We start from the raw sequence: 17,503 nt of genomic DNA, 5'->3' as shown, positions 1-17,503 counted from the left end.
ATAATATATAAAGGATCTGATCGATACTGTCATAATATAAATCATGAAAAATATTGTGAATTCCATCAAACTCTGGCGTAATGTTAATCGGTACACAACAGGTCTAATTCTTTCAGTGATCTTATATAGCCCAATCAATCGTAAATATAGTTTTCTTTACGACCAATCTGAAGAACTTTCTTCCAATGTGTGTAACACCCCGAACCCGAAACCGACACCGGAGTCGAACACGAGGTGTTAACTGGCTTTAACCCCTTACAAAATTTATTTCCCAGACACTGCCCAATCTGTGCACTAGTCGTTTTAAAAATCATATCTTGAGTTTCGTAACTCAAAAATCAGTTTCGTAATTTTTCCCAGAAACTAGACTCATGTTCCCATCTATGTATTTTTTTCTAGAATTTTTGGTTGGGCCAATTAGTACAGTTTATTAGTCAAAGTCCCCCAAGTTGCAGGGGTCGACTACACTGACCTTTGCCCATTACGACTTGAATATCTCCCTGCACGGGGCTTCAATACTCATGCCGTTTGTTTCTATGAAAACTAGACTCAGAGAGGAATCTGTACATATATGGTACGACCCCTAATTATCTCTGGTTAATTTATAATGAATTTCCAAATTCGGAGCAGGGAATCCAGAAACCGTTCTGGCCCTGTCCCACAAAAATCTGATTATCTCTTAATATACTGCCCATATGATCTTTTCGTTACTTCCTCATGAAAGCAGACTCATCGAGCTTCGATTACATAATTTATTCATCAATTAATTCCACTCCTACTATTTTTAGTGATTTTTAAATCTCATGACACTGCTGCTGCCAGCATCTGTTACGAAAGTAACTAGGTCCATTTCATGCCTACCCTTGATCCAACTCAATCGAACATTCGTGCCATTTTCGCATGGCTTAAAGTTTACATGCCATAATTCAAACACAACGTACTAGCTTATACATGCCAAAATGATCTTCTAAGCACACTAAGAAGAAAGTACCAAAACTTGCTATCCGGTGTGATGACTTCGATGACGGCCCGACCCCGCAAAAATAGATGAGTCCAAGCAACCTATAATGGGTGACAAGGAAACACCGGGTGAGTTTATAACTCAGTAAGTCATAAGCAATGCACTACTATACATCAATAACATTATCACAAGAGGAACAAAATGGAATGAGACAATTTACTCCATCCATACCGAACCATGCCATAGTTCCTCCAACATATCGATTCAATTTCATATCAATTCATGCATTCACAATCCATATACTCATCAATAGGACATTGAAGCATTTTCATAAATCAATTTATTTTCGTTACAATCAAACAACAAAACGGCCTTTCACCCATCCTACGATAAATTTTTATGTACGTGACTTCAAGTATAGTTGTCACATAGGTTCAACTTACCGAGCTCAACACCAAGTATAAGCATAGCACATATTAGCCATGTACTCAAGACACTTACCCGATTCGCTGTCCGCGATCGACTCAATAGTGTCGCACACATAGTGTCCATAATGATTCACGAATGTATATTGAGCCCGCACACTCAGTGCTATATAATCAACTCGCACACTTAGTGCCACGTAATCAAATCGCACACTTAGTGCTACATAGTCAGACTCGCACACTTAGTGCCGCATGGTCAATTCGCACACTTAGTGCATCATATTCATTTCGCACACTTAGTGCAACATAGTCGAATCGCACACTTAGTGCTGTACAATTTAATCCCGCGCACTTAGCGCCAATCTCATGGTCATAAATGGTTATCCCGCACGTTTAGTGCCGAGATCAACAACTCAGTACATCTTACCTCTTTTCTTTCATTCAACAATTTCATCATCACATACGTACATGCATATATATATATATGTATATTTATTCATTCCATTCAGCATCAATACATACACATTATGACCATTTGAAATAATACCAACTACATGCTTAATGACTTACCTCGTGTTGGGTAAGACGGTTCCAACTCGGCTACTCGATAACCTTTTCTTTGCCTTTGCTCGATTCACCTCCTTTAGCTCCTTGAGCTAAATCAATAATTTAACTAGTTTAACCACCTTGCTAAATATTTACAATCCAATCTCACATGTATATGTATGTTAGTATATTCGGCTAATAATCTCATGCAACTACCAAAGCCGAATCAACTAAATATACTTATGTATATACACATATATCATCATCGAAATCACCTAAGCTTAGACATCAATTTTTAATTTCAAGTAAGTTGCCGAATGCAACCTTACTAAATTCTCATGGATTCAATATACCATTACCATGAAATCAACAACCAATTTCATAGACAATTTAGGAAAATCACATTGCAAATCTCAAATTCAAACAAAAACCATGGCCGAAATGCATGTATACATGTACAATGTCAACTATAACATCATTTAAACACCTAATTTCATCTCATGAACACTTAATCGAGTTTTCCTAATCTAGCATATTTCACATCTATTTGTAACATCATGTAAGTCCACATATAACTACATTTCTTAAGTTCCACATCTTAATGCCCATTATAGCCACTCCCATAATCTACATTTAAAAATCGGCAACACCCACATTCAACTATCTTAGCCGAATACTCCTCAATACTTAGACTAAAGTATGCATATTAAACTTAATACAACTTTCATTATTCCTTTCATGTTTCGGTCAATTATTCAAATTACCTCATAACATGAACATTCTTTTCAACTAATCTAGGATGACTCATTCGGCCATAACCAAGAACCATTTTTCATACAAGGACAAAATAAATCAATTGAACCTCTCATTTAAACCCCTTTCTATCTTCTACTTACTCAATAATACATGTTTCTTAGTTCATATTCATCTATAACCATTTCAAACCACATACTACAAAACATCATCACTTTGGCATATAAGAACATAACCAAAGGTTTCTTGCAACACAACTCAAAAATCAACACATGGGTCATGTTATGAGCATCAAAACAACTCAACTTCACAAAAAAATGCCAAAAGAACCACATGATATCATACCTTAATCTATAAACTCACTTGGCCGAATGTCCTAGCTTCCATTTTTTTTCTCTTCTTTTCCTTATGGTTTCGGCAAGATGATAGAAAAGATGAAGGAACTTTGTTTTTATCACCACTTCTAATATAAATTTATTATACATAATTCCCACCAAATATAAAAAAATGGAGACAAGGGAACACCATAATGCATGCTTGTGTTGGCCGGCCATTCACATTCAAAAATGGTCTATTTGACATGCAAGTCCACTCTTTTTGGTGCATGCACTAATAGACCATTTTAAATTGGACTATCATATTTTCTCCATGTCTCAAATCAATCCCTATTAACAATTTTCTCATGCAATTGGTAAAATTAGGGAATGAAACTTCCACATACTCATGTTCACACATAATAAGCACATAATATAGCAATTAATTATTCTTTTACGACTCGGTCTTGTGGTCCCGAAACCACTTTCCGACTAGGGTCACATTAGGGCTGTCACAACTCTCCCCCACTTAAGAAATTTTCGTCCCCGAAAATCTTACCGGTAAATAGGTTTGGGTATCGTTCTTTCATCGAGCTCTCAGTTTCCCAAGTAGCTTCCTCAATCCCATGTTTGAGCCATAACACCTTCACTAACGGAACCCTTTTGTTTCGCAACTCCTTCACCTCACGAGCTAGGATACGTATCGGTTCTTCTTCATAACTCATATCGGCTTGAATTTCAACCTCTGATGGGCTAATTATATGCGACGGATCAGATCGATAGCGTCGAAGCATCGAAACATGAAAGACATCGTGAATCTTTTCAAGCTCAGGGGGCAAAATCAATCTATACGCAACTGGGCCCCCTCGTTCGGAGATTTCATACGGCCCAATGAATCTCGGGCTCAACTTGCCCTTACGGCCAAACCTAAGTACCTTTTTCCAAGGCGAAACTTTAAGGAACACTTTATCTCCCACCTGATATTCAATGTCCTTCCGTTTCAGATCCGCATACGATTTCTGACGATCTGTGGCTGCCTTCAAACTTTCACGGATTACTTTTACTTTCTGTTCGGCATCTTTAATCAAATCAACTCCGAAAATTTTACTTTCACCGAGCTCGGTCCAAAACAATGGTGTACGGCATTTACGACCGTACAAAGCCTCGTAAGGTGCCATCTTAATACTTGATTGAAAACTATTGTTGTAAGCGAATTCAATCAAAGGTACATACCGTTCCCATGAACCACTAAACTCAAGGATGCAGCATCTCAGCATATCCTCGAGTATCTGAATTATCCGCTCGGATTGACCATCGGTTTGGGGATGAAAAGCGGTGCTAAAATGCAGCTTGGTACCCAAAGCTTCTTGCAATTTCTTCCAAAATCGCGAGGTGAATCTCGGATCTCTATCCGACACGATAGAAATAGGTACTCTATGTAATCTCACAATCTGAGTAACATACAATTCGGCTAGTTTATCCAATGAAAAATCCGTACGTACGGGGATAAAGTGAGCCGACTTAGTCAGCCTATCAACAACAACCCAAATCGCATCCTTCTTACTTGCGGACAATGGCAGTCCGGACACAAAGTCCATTGTGACTCGGTCCCATTTCCACTCGGGTATCATGATCGGCTGAAGTAATCCTGAAGGCACTTGATGTTCCGCTTTCACTTGTTGACATATTAAACATCTCGAAACAAAGTCGGAGATGTCTCGCTTCATACCATGCCACCAAAACCGACGTTTCAAGTCGTTGTACATTTTCGTGCTCCCCGGGTGAATTGACATTCGGCTACAATGGGCTTCGTTCAGTATCATCGGAATGAGTTCCGAATTCCTTGGAACGCACAAACGACTTCTAAACCTCAAACAACCATCATCATCAATCTGAAACTCCGATTCCTTGTTCGGAACACACTCAGCTCGTTTTGCAACCAATTCATCATCAACTTTCTGAGCTTCACAAATTTGATGAGTCAATAATGGTTTGGCTTTTAATTCAGCTACTAACACATTGTCAGGTAGAACAGACAAGTGTACATTCATCGCTCGCAAAAGCAAACAGTGATTTCCGGCTTAAGGCGTCCGCAACCACATTAGCCTTTCCCGGGTGGTAATCAATGACAAGCTCGTAATCTTTCAACAACTCAAGCCAACGTCTTTGTCGCAGATTCAAGTCTCGTTGAGTCATCAAATATTTGAGACTTTTGTGATCCGAAAACACATGGCACTTCTCGCCAAACAAATAATGTCGCCATATTTTTAATGCAAACACAATGGCGGCTAGTTCGAGATCATGGGTCGGATAATTTCTCTCGTGTGGCTTCAATTGTCTTGACGCATAGGCCACAACTCGACCTTCTTGCATCAATACGCAACCCAACCCAAGTAGGGATGCGTCACTATAAACGACAAACTCTTTACCCGATTCGGGTTGCACCAAAATTGGAGCTTCAGTCAGATGAGTTTTCAGTTGATCGAAGCTTTTCTGACATTTCTCTGTCCATTCGAACTTAACATCCTTCTGAAGTAGCTTCGTCATTGGTGTGGCTATCATCGAGAAACCTTTGACAAATCGTCGGTAATAACCGGCGAGCCCTAGAAAGCTCCGGACTTCGGTAACATTTCTCGGAGGCTTCCAGTTAAGTATGGCTGAAATTTTGCTCGGGTCAACCCGAATACCCGATGCGGATACCACATGACCCAAGAAGCTAACCTCTCTTAGCCAGAACTCACACTTACTGAACTTAGCATATAACTGCTTATCCCGCAAAATTTGCAACACTAGCCTCAGATGCTCAGCATGTTCGGCCTCATCTCTTGAATAGACCAAGATGTCATCAATAAACACAACTACGAACCGATCCAAATACGGCCTAAAGATCCGATTCATCAAATCCATAAACACCGCAGGGGCATTAGTGAGCCCAAACGGCATCACTAAGAACTCGTAGTGACCGTACCTCGTTCTGAAAGCAGTTTTGGGTACGTCCGAATCTCGAATCCGCAACTGATAAAAACCCGATCTCAAATCTATCTTTGAAAACACCGATGCCCCCTTTAATTGATCGAACAGATCATCAATACGCGGCAACGGATACTTATTCTTTATCGTCACTTTATTCAGTTGACGATAATCAATGCACAACCTCATGGTTCCGTCCTTCTTTTTCACGAACAATACTGGTGCACCCCAAGGTGAGAAACTCGGTCGAGCGAAACCTCTATCCGTCAATTCTTGCAACTGAGCTTTCAACTCTTTTAACTCGGTTAGCGCCATACGATACGGAGCGATCGAAATAGGCGTAGTTCCAGGTACAAGCTCAATACCAAACTCTACCTCCCGAACAGGTGGCAAACCCGGTAACTCTTCAGGAAAAACATCCGGGTATTCACAGACCACCGGCACCGATTCGGGTTTCTTTTCTAACTCCTTGTCATCAAGTACATACGCGAGGTATGCTTCGCACCCTTTCCTTACATATTTCTGGGCCAACATTACTGATATTACAGCTGGCAACCCCCTTAAGTCCGCAGACTCAACTCGGATTATTTCGTTATTTGCACACCTCAAATTGATAGTCTTGCTTTTGCAATTCACAACCGCATCATGCGCGGTTAACCAATCCAAAACAAGAATAACATCAAACTCGTCGAACGGCAAAAGCATCAAATCGGCCGAAAAACAGGATTCTCGGATTATTAGAGGGCATCTCTTACACACTTTATCAACAAGTACGCATTGGCCCAAAGGGTTTGATACTCGAATTACGAGCTCAGTAGACTCAACAGGTAGAGTCTTACTGGTTGCTAAGGTTTCGCATACATATGAATGAGTAGAACCAGGGTCAATCAATGCAATCACATTAGTATCAAAGAGAGTGAAGGTACCAGTGATGACGTCGGGGGAGGATGCCTCCTCTCGTGCGCGAATGGCATATGCTCTAGCAGGAGCACGGTTCTCGGCGCGATCGGCCGTATCAGAAGCCCCCCTCTGACTACCACCCCTGCCTCCAAAAATTCTCGGTGGTCTACCTCTAGATGTCACTCCACTAGGTCTTGCACCTTGAATCTTATTCTTCTCATCCAGCTCCGTGCAATCTCTAATGAGATGGTCCTTCGAACCGCACCCGTAACAGGCCCTGCTAGTAGACTTGCCCCAACATTCACCTACGTGTCGTCTTCCACATTGGGGACATTCAGGTTTCTCGTGACGATTATTGCCCACACTAGCTACCGAAGTAGCTCGGGAGCCCATCGATGGTCTTGCCCTGATGGAAATTCCCGCAGTCGCCCTCGACTTATTAATGTCCTCCCTGAACTTCTTTACAGCTGAGAACGGAGCTTTACCCATCGATCTTTTACGATAATCTCTAGCTTCAAATTCAGCCTTCCTCTTCTCCTTTCCAAGTTCCTCCGCCTTGCAGGCTCGTTCGACTAGTGTTACGAATTCCTTTATTTCCAAAATACCCATTAGTAGCTTTAAATCTTCATTCAATCCTTCCTCGAATCTTTTGCACATAGCAACCTCATCAGCTACACACTCCCGGGCATACCTACTAAGTCTTACGAATTCATGTTCGTATTCAGATACAGTCATACGGCCTTGCTTGAGTTCCAAGAACTCCTTACGCTTCTGGTCAATGAACCGTTGGCTAATAAATTTCTTCCGGAATTCCGTTTGAAAGAAGTCCCAAGTTACTCGCTCGTTCGGGACTATGGAAATCAAGGTCCTCCACCAATAGTAGGCTGAGTCTCGCAACAAAGATACAGCACATTTTAGACATTCATCGGGTGTGCATGACAATTCATCGAACACCCGAATGGTGTTATCAAGCCAGAACTCGGCCCTTTCGGCATCATCAGTTACTATGGCCTTGAACTCCTCGGCCCCACGCTTCCTAATCAAGTCTACAGGTGGCTTACTCAGCCTCACAGGATCAACGACTGATGGCCTTACAGGCTCTTGGGGTGGATTATTCAAATTTGGGAATTGTTGGACAGCCGGGTTGGCTCGGGCATATTGCGCGACCCACTCATTCATCATGGTAAAGAAGGCTTGTTTAGCCCCCTCACCTTGATTATTCGCAGATGACTGAGGTTCAACAGGCGGCGTCCCTTGTGCAGGAGCAGCCGCTACGCTCTCAACGTCATCCGCTAGGGTTCTTTCTTCACCGGGATCCATTTACTAATCAAGACAAAAACATTTCAACCGTCAGAAGTCATCACCCTTTTAAATATTAACATTATGGCATGTATAGCTAGACTCATACGTGCTATGGTAGTCCTAGAACCGACTAAACCTGGCTCTGATACCAATAAAATGTAACACCCCGAACCCGAAACCGACACCGGAGTCGAACACGAGGTGTTAACTGGCTTTAACCCCTTACAAAATTTATTTTCCAGACACTGCCCAATCTGTGCACTAGTCGTTTTAAAAATCATATCTTGAGTGTCGTAACTCGAAAATCAGTTTCGTAATTTTTCCCAGAAACTAGACTCATGTGCCCATATATGTATTTTTTTCTAGAATTTTTGGTTGGGCCAATTAGTACAGTTTATTAGTCAAAGTCTGCCCATTACGACTTGAATATCTCCCTGCACGGGGCTTCAATACTGATGCCGTTTGTTTCTATGAAAACTAGACTCAGAGAGGAATCTGTACATATATGGTACGACCCCTAATTATCTCTGGTTAATTTATAATGAATTTCCAAAGTCGGAGCAGGGAATCCAGAAACCGTTCTGGCCCTGTCCCACAAAAATCTGATTATCTCTTAATATACTGCCCATATGATCTTTTCGTTACTTCCTCATGAAAGCAGACTCATCGAGCTTCGATTACATAATTTATTCATCAATTAATTCCACTCCTACTATTTTTAGTGATTTTTAAATCTCATGACACTGCTGCTGCCAGCATCTGTTACGAAAGTAACTAGGTCCATTTCATGCCTACCCTTGATCCAACTCAATCGAACATTCGTGCCATTTTCGCATGGCTTAAAGTTTACATGCCATAATTCAAACACAACGTACTAGCTTATACATGCCAAAATGATCTTCTAAGCACACTAAGAAGAAAGTACCAAAACTTGCTATCCGGTGTGATGACTTCGATGACGGCCCGACCCCGCAAAAATAGATGAGTCCAAGCAACCTATAATGGGTGACAAGGAAACACCGGGTGAGTTTATAACTCAGTAAGTCATAAGCAATGCACTACTATACATCAATAACATTATCACAAGAGGAACAAAATGGAATGAGACAATTTACTCCATCCATACCGAACCATGCCATAGTTCCTCCAACATATCGATTCAATTTCATATCAATTCATGCATTCACAATCCATATACTCATCAATAGGACATTGAAGCATTTTCATAAATCAATTTATTTTCGTTACAATCAAACAACAAAACGGCCTTTCACCCATCCTACGATAAATTTTTATGTACGTGACTTCAAGTATAGTTGTCACATAGGTTCAACTTACCGAGCTCAACACCAAGTATAAGCATAGCACATATTAGCCATGTACTCAAGACAGTTACCCGATTCGTTGTCCGCGATCGACTCAATAGTGTCGCACACATAGTGTCCATAATGATTCACGAATGTATATTGAGCCCGCACACTCAGTGCTATATAATCAACTCGCACACTTAGTGCCACGTAATCAAATCGCACACTTAGTGCTACATAGTCAGACTCGCACACTTAGTGCCGCATGGTCAATTCGCACACTTAGTGCATCATATTCATTTCGCACACTTAGTGCAACATAGTCGAATCGCACACTTAGTGCTGTACAATTTAATCCCGCGCACTTAGCGCCAATCTCATGGTCATAAATGGTTATCCCGCACGTTTAGTGCCGAGATCAACAACTCAGTACATCTTACCTCTTTTCTTTCATTCAACAATTTCATCATCACATACGTACATGCATATATATATATATATGTATATTTATTCATTCCATTCAGCATCAATACATACACATTATGACCATTTGAAATAATACCAACTACATGCTTAATGACTTACCTCGTGTTGGGTAAGACGGTTCCAACTCGGCTACTCGATAACCTTTTCTTTGCCTTTGCTCGATTCACCTCCTTTAGCTCCTTGAGCTAAATCAATAATTTAACTAGTTTAACCACCTTGCTAAATATTTACAATCCAATCTCACATGTATATGTATGTTAGTATATTCGGCTAATAATCTCATGCAACTACCAAAGCCGAATCAACTAAATATACTTATGTATATACACATATATCATCATCGAAATCACCTAAGCTTAGACATCAATTTTTAATTTCAAGTAAGTTGCCGAATGCAACCTTACTAAATTCTCATGGATTCAATATACCATTACCATGAAATCAACAACCAATTTCATAGACAATTTAGGAAAATCACATTGCAAATCTCAAATTCAAACAAAAACCATGGCCGAAATGCATGTATACATGTACAATGTCAACTATAACATCATTTAAACACCTAATTTCATCTCATGAACACTTAATCGAGTTTTCCTAATCTAGCATATTTCACATCTATTTGTAACATCATGTAAGTCCACATATAACTACATTTCTTAAGTTCCACATCTTAATGCCCATTATAGCCACTCCCATAATCTACATTTAAAAATCGGCAACACCCACATTCAACTATCTTAGCCGAATACTCCTCAATACTTAGACTAAAGTATGCATATTAAACTTAATACAACTTTCATTATTCCTTTCATGTTTCGGTCAATTATTCAAATTACCTCATAACATGAACATTCTTTTCAACTAATCTAGGATGACTCATTCGGCCATAACCAAGAACCATTTTTCATACAAGGACAAAATAAATCAATTGAACCTCTCATTTAAACCCCTTTCTATCTTCTACTTACTCAATAATACATGTTTCTTAGTTCATATTCATCTATAACCATTTCAAACCACATACTACAAAACATCATCACTTTGGCATATAAGAACATAACCAAAGGTTTCTTGCAACACAACTCAAAAATCAACACATGGGTCATGTTATGAGCATCAAAACAACTCAACTTCACAAAAAAATGCCAAAAGAACCACATGATATCATACCTTAATCTATAAACTCACTTGGCCGAATGTCCTAGCTTTCATTTTTTTTTCTCTTCTTTTCCTTATGGTTTCGGCAAGATGATAGAAAAGATGAAGGAACTTTGTTTTTATCACCACTTACTAATATAAATTTATTATACATAATTCCCACCAAATATAAAAAAATGGAGACAAGGGAACACCATAATGCATGCTTGTGTTGGCCGGCCATTCACATTCAAAAATGGTCTATTTGACATGCAAGTCCACTCTTTTTGGTGCATGCACTAATAGACCATTTTAAATTGGACTATCATATTTTCTCCATGTCTCAAATCAATCCCTATTAACAATTTTCTCATGCAATTGGTAAAATTAGGGAATGAAACTTCCACATACTCATGTTCACACATAATAAGCACAGAATATAGCAATTAATTATTTTTTTACGACTCGGTCTTGTGGTCCCGAAACCACTTTCCGACTAGGGTCACATTAGGGCTGTCACAATGTGAAACTTCTATTGTTGCACACGTCAAATTCATCTCTTTATGTTTCAGATCTGCTTAAGACTTCTGACTATCAGAAGCTTTTTTTAAGCTTATCCTAAATCACTTTCACATTTTTTTTTCATTTTCACTGATCAAATCATCTCCATGTATCTTTTCTCACTGAGCTCAATCCAATACAACAGAGTTCTACTTTTATGACCATACAGAGCTTCATACAGTGCCATATTCATACTTTATTGATAAATATTATTGCATGCAAATTCAATTGACGGCAAACATTTTTCTTAATAGCTTTCGAGTTTTAAAACATAGTACCAAAATATCTTCAAAATCTAGATCACATGCTCAGACTGACCATCAACCTGAAGGTGAAATACTGTACTGAAATGTAATCTAACACTCAAAATTTCCAGTAACTTGTTCTAGAATCAGAAAGTGAATCGCGAATTTTTATCTGAAATAATAGATATTGGAACTCCATATAAGCTGACAATCTCAGAAGTATATAATTCTATTTTTCTGTCTAGGGAAAAATCCACACATATTAGGATAAAGTGTACCAACTTTTTCAAACAATTCATAATAACCTAAATGGATCTTTCTTTTTAAGAGATAGGGATAACCGCAATACAAAATCCATGGTAACTTTTTCCCATTTCTACTCCGGTATTAACACTGGTTGTAATAGTCCTAAAAGTACCTGATGTTCAGCTTTAATTTGCTAACATAACCAAAATTTAGATACAAAATCAGAAATATCGTGTTTCATTCCCATCATTAATACATCTATTTCAATTTATTGTACATTTTACTACTTTCCGGATAAACAGACATAATACCATTTGATTTTGGTGCAAAATTTTTTGTATCAACTCAGAACTCCTAGGTACACAAAATTTATTTTTAAATAACAGACAATCATAAGATTTGATCAGAAATTCTGAATCAAAAGTCATTTAACGTTGTACTCGTTTAGCTTATAACTCTTTTACATGTTTCTAAACTTCACAAATCCGTGGTAAAATGTTAGTTTAGCTTTTAACTCAGTCAAAATTGAGTCATCATCAGATAATAACAGTCGAGTATTCAAAATTCATAAAACAAAATAAATTAAAATTTTCAATTAAGAGGATATGCAACTTCTTTTACTTCTTCCCCGTTGATAATCAATAAACAAGTCATAATCTTTCAATGCAAAGACAATAGTTACCAATTTAAGTCATATATCAGACAATTCTTTTCTTGTGACCCTAACTTTCTAGAAACATAGACTATTAGTTTACTGTCTTGCATCAAAATACAATATAAACTGTTCATTGACATATCATTGTAAATCACAAATTCCTTACAGGGTTTCAAGCTGAACCAGAACTGATGCTTTGGTAAACAGGGCTCCCATATGGTCAAAACTTTGTTGACACTTATTAGACCATTTAAATTTCACATCTTTATATAATAACCGGCTAATTCTAGAAAACTTTTAACCTCATATACGTTTTCCAGTATTATTTGAAGTACAAGATCTATAGAAAATTCAACTTCTCTGATCAACAGTAGTTCAGACAATTCTTTTGAAAATGCATCAAAATATTCACATATCACTGGAAGTAATTTAAACTTTGACTCATATATTTTAATATCCAACACATAATCAAAGTAAGTATTATAACCTTTTCTGATACATTTTTGTGATGGCTTGGCTGATATCATAGTAGGCAAATCATTCAATTTTTCTTATTCAAGACAGAGCATTTCATCATCTTGACATTTCAATATAATATACTTTTATTTACCATATGTATAGGCATCATGCAGAGTTACCCGGTCCATTCCCAGAATCACATCAAATTTATCAAATAATAATATCATATCAAACGGGAAATAGTAATATCGTATCATTAATGGACAAGTCTGGCAAATTTTATCAATTCATATATACTGATTTAGAGAGTTTGGTGCTTTAATCATAAATTCAATGAACTCGACAGATAAATTTTTACCAGATATTAAATTCATGCAGTTATATGAATAAGTCAAACTAGGATCAATTAAAATAATCACCTCAGAATCAATAAGGAAGAAAGTACCAATAATGACATTTGACACAGAAGTATCTTTCTGTGCACAAATAACATATGTCCTAGCTAGTGTTAGTGCTTCAAATTTTACAGTGAAATCTTTTGTCACACCTCAGTTACCACTTATATTTCTAGTGTTACGAGGTGATTTACCTCTGGTAGTTGTGTTATTCGGTCTTGAAGTTTAAATAATAGCTTTTCAACTTCCTCTGAGCAATCTCTAAGATAGTGATAAAAAGAACCACATCCAAATCATATTCCACTCTTTATTCTACATTCTTCAAAATGTATTTTATTACAGTACTTGTACTTGGTACTTGGACTTAGTATTCCTAAAACTTCCCGCACTTACTATAGATGTAACCTGAGATCTTAGACTTAAACGTTGGGTACCTCTGTCTTTACCAGAGTATCCCGCAGAGACAGTAGAAAGATAATATATTTCTTCGATTTCTTTGAGTTTGAATGATATAACTTTTCCATCAATCTTTTACTTGAAGTTCTGGCTTCCATCTCAACTTGTATTTTCTCTTTACTGAGCTCTTCGGCCTCATATGCATGGTCTACTAGCACAGAAAATTCTTTTTATCTCAAGAATTAAGACAAATAATTTTATATTTTCATTTCGACCATCTTCAAACCGCTTACATATCACTGTTTCAATCGGAATACATTCCGTGGCATACTTACTCAATTGGACAAATTACCTTTCATAATCAGATATGGTCATATGACATTGTTTAAGCTCCAAGAATTCTTTATATTTCTGATTAAGAAATCTTTGGCTGATATATTACTTTCGGAACTCATTTTGGAAAATTCCGAAATAACATTTTCTTTAGGCACAACAGAAATCAATATATTCCACCACTGATAAACTGAATCTTTTAATAGAGACATCGCACACTTTAAGCATTCAACTGGTGTATATGACAGTTCATCAAGAACCCTATTTGTATTTTCTAGCTAGAATTCAACTCTTTTTAGAATTATCATCAATTGTAGCTATAAATTCTTCTGTACCATAATTACATATTTTATCCATAGAAAGCTTACCAATTCAGACAAGTTCCGTACTTTGAGGCACTTCGGGGACCAATTGAAAGATAGGAGGGGGTAGAGATTGTTGTACAGCTAGATTAGTTCTTACAATTTTAGTAAACAAATCATTCATCACTTAACAAGAAGCTTCTTTAACCTCTTCTCTTCGGCCTCAAATACAGGCCTTTTATTATTCGAGGTTGTTCTTTACACTGAGGCTTGAGCATTACATTAGCTTTTTCGGAATCAGCTTGGTTGGATGACATTGCTATATGAAAACATGTTATAAAATGGTCAAAAGATATCACACTATCACAGGTTATATAATGACATGTATAGCTAGACTTGTACTTGCTATATTAGTCCGAGAATCAACTAAATCGTAGCTCTGATACCAATAAATGTAACACCCCTAACCAGAATCTGTTACCAGAATAGGTTACGGAGTATTACTGGAATCAGAAATTTCATATCATATCTTATTCACATCATAAATCAATCATATAGTCCCTTATAAGAGCCATCGAGGCCTAAAATAAATATTAAAATCAAGTCGGGATCACAGAAAATTTTTCGCGAAATTTCAAAAATTTTCTCTAGGTGCAGGGGACACACGCCCGTGTGGCTAGGCTGTGTGAACGACACGCCCGTATTCCAGACCGTGTGAGTAATCAATGTGAGGCACACAGCCATGTCTCTGCCCGTGTCCTTACCTGTGTAACTCTTTGACTTGGGTCACACGGCCAGTCACACACTTGTGTGCTAGGCCATGTGGACAATTTAATTTTCGAAAATTAGATGCAGGGGACACACGACCAAACCACATGCCCGTGCACATGGCCATATGTCACACACGGCTGAGTTATATGCCCGTGTCTCTACCAATGTGAACGAAAAATAGGTCATTTTCAAGCCACTTTTCTCACCGAAATTTACCATCAACTTTTTCTAACATTTTAGACATTATCATGCTATATCAAGACACTCAAAACAAACCAAAACCAAGTTTTAAGCATGTCATTTTACTAGATATAACTTAGTATCCAAACTAAACATATTAATCAAGTTTACTTGTTTGCAACTTATGCCAAACATAGTACCTTAACTTATCCATATACATTTTTATAATCTTACCATCAATTTACCATGTTAATACATATCAACCAACATAATGCCATGTTTATACATACCAAAATACATCAAATATTAACCATTCCAATGGCTAATCACAAACCAACATTTACATGCCAGCATTAGTTAATAAACCTATACATGCCATTATAGCTAGGATTAATTTACCATTTGTACTGACTAGGCTGACTGATAGTGTGTAATATCTCCGCCAAACTTACAACCCAATGAGCTTCTGAATTCCTTTAAAATGGGGAAATTAAAACATAGTAAGCTTTTAAGCTTAGTAAGTTCGTATAACCGGGAATTTAACTTACCACTATTTTATAAACTTAAGGTAAACATACATTTCATTCCCAAGTCGTGTGGGTCAAGTTCCTAAACACATATCCTCATCAATCATGTTAGTCATCGTGTTCCATATAATAGTTCATAATTATGAATTTATGCTCTCATCAAACAAGATTATTTCACATATATTTTCATCATATATTTCAATATATCATAGATAAACAAAGTCATCAAGTACGTTCCACATTCAAGTATCGAGTACATCAAGTGATATCATTTATACATTCAAATGCTTCTCTCATCATGTATCCATGTAACATGTACAAAGCATGTTAATCATATATATATTTCTTAAGAATATCAATAAGCTTGTATGGGCTCAATAGTAATAGTCCTTTTTCCATATGCACATTCTTTCCACATTAAGTATTCAAATTTCATATATAATTCATGTCCATGTAATTTAAGTATATGCTTGTAATAATTCATCTCAAACTCACATTGTCTCATATCAAGATTTTTTTTACCCGTTGAATTTATTTGTAATATCGATGGATACACATGTAGTACACTCGAAGTGTACAAAACTGTAATCCGTCAACTCATATTCAGGGGTACCCATTAAGGTACATAATCAGGAAGCATACTTTCGAGCCATATTTCAGATGCTCAGATGAGCCCTGTAACAAGATGCTTATCCGGGCTAAACAGGAAACTCCTAAGAGTTTAGAATAGAATGTTTATTGAGCTTAACAGGTAACTCCGAAAAGTTATTATCAGGGAGCTCCAGATAGCATAATAGGGAGCTCAAGCGAGCCATGTCAGGAAGCTCATAAGAGCCTATATCAGGATGCTCACGGAGAGCTTCATTTTGTGTCTGCAATAAATGTTGGATCACAACTAATCGAATCATGTAACAGGATACTCATAAAGAGTTGCGGTAGTGCGCAACACATGCAGGATCACTACCGATCAGGATGCTCGCAGGAACCATATAATAGGAAGCTCGAGAAGGCTTATAACGGGATTGCTCGTCTGAGCTATATTCTATCCGCAACATATGTAGGATCACATTCAATATGGGAAATCATGTATCCATCGAATTTCATTATCCAAACGGAACTTAAAACTTGTCAAACATTTTCGGATATGTGATTTATGATTATTCATGACATTCATACATTTCACAATTATAACATTTAATTTAAACATATAAACATACATTTTAGTTACATGAACTTAGCTCGACAATGTTCGTGTTCACAAATACTACTAATCCGATATTTTCCTTTCTCCTCGATCTAACTCCGTACAAGGTCTAACCGAATCTATAC

The sequence above is a fragment of the Gossypium hirsutum genome, chromosome A11 (genome assembly GCF_007990345.1).
Source record: "Gossypium hirsutum isolate 1008001.06 chromosome A11, Gossypium_hirsutum_v2.1, whole genome shotgun sequence".
NCBI classification, from domain to species: domain Eukaryota; kingdom Viridiplantae; phylum Streptophyta; class Magnoliopsida; order Malvales; family Malvaceae; genus Gossypium; species Gossypium hirsutum.
Note: the sequence above shows the minus strand (reverse complement) of the source record.